The sequence below is a fragment of the Triticum dicoccoides genome, chromosome 6A (genome assembly GCF_002162155.2).
Source record: "Triticum dicoccoides isolate Atlit2015 ecotype Zavitan chromosome 6A, WEW_v2.0, whole genome shotgun sequence".
Lineage (NCBI taxonomy): Eukaryota > Viridiplantae > Streptophyta > Magnoliopsida > Poales > Poaceae > Triticum > Triticum dicoccoides.
In genome coordinates, this window is record NC_041390.1 from 621,395,430 (window position 1) to 621,396,821 (window position 1,392).

Consider the following 1,392-nt stretch of genomic DNA (forward strand, 5'->3'; position numbering starts at 1 on the left):
CATAATGACATTTTACACACATATAGTATAGATCTATAAGTACATGTGTACTTATTTTCAGATTTTTTATTGAAACGTATTGGCTCTTGGGTTGCATGGAGCCTATAATTTTAAAAATATCAAAAGCGACGTTTTGTTCTTCTTGTAACGGGAGCATTCGATTAGGTCATAAACTACTACAAAAAGAAACTATGGTTGTCTGACACCTTAGCACCCATGTTGCTCGGCCTGGCGACCAACGTTATCCTTTAGATCGCGTTCAAAGATCTCGCTCGACCACCTGGCACATGCCCGGAAGTGCTTCATCGTTGCAAGATGACTACTGAGCAAGATTTGTACTTGCTGATGTGCTCTCGCTTGAAGCGAGTAAGAATATCCCTTTAAAGCATCACTCTTTCGTGAGGCTAATAACTTCCTTTTGCAGATGACACATGACTGTTTTGGATACTCCCTGATATGTCTCCAAGGTACCTATAATTTTTAATTGTTTCATGCTATTATACTATCAATCTTGTATGCTTTATATACCGTTTTATATTGTTTTCGAAAATTAACCTATTAACTCAGTGCCCAATGTCAGTTGTTGTTTTCTGGACTAAAAGAGACCCCATAAGCTTCAAGGTGAGACCAGACAATGCACGAGGAAGCCACAAGATAGGGGGACGATGCATGAGGAAGCGACAAGCCATGGATTTTCCCAAAACCATCGGATGTGGAAGCTGGAACAAGCAATCATATATGCTAGAACTGGCGGTTGGAGATGTTGCATCTGGTGATGTGTTTTGCTGGAACCAGAGCTGCAGCTGGAGACGCGGTTGTCATCATTTGTTACAACTGTATCCGGCAGAGGTTACATCCACTCTACATAGATCTGCAACCCTTTCACACGGGAGTTGCAACCGCCGACAACATAGGTTGACGAATGCTACAACCGTACACTACAAAAGCTCCATCCATGTTTCCGAGAGCTGCAACCGGCGACTCCCCATCGTCGGGTGAATGCTACAACAATGTACTTAAGAAGCTTCATCCATGGCCTCCATGAATTTTTTGCTAGAACCGCTTCTTTTTTTTGCTGGAACCTTCTTTAGATTTTGCTGCAATTGAGAGGACCGTGGTGCCGTTGCCGCTGTGATTATTTGCTGCATCAATTTTTTTCCTACAACCACTCCCGATTTTTGCTACTACCAGCTTTGTGTTTTGCTGGAACCAGCGGCCATTTTTGTTACTACCTTTTTTTTTTGGGTTTTGCTGGGACAACGAATTTTTGTTACTACCGTCTGTTTTTTTGCTACCACCGGCTTGGTTGGCGAGCGGCGCCATGGTTGCATGAATGTTGCAATTGGAGGGACGGCAACACCGGCCGGCACCGAGAAGGTGCACCTGGGAGCA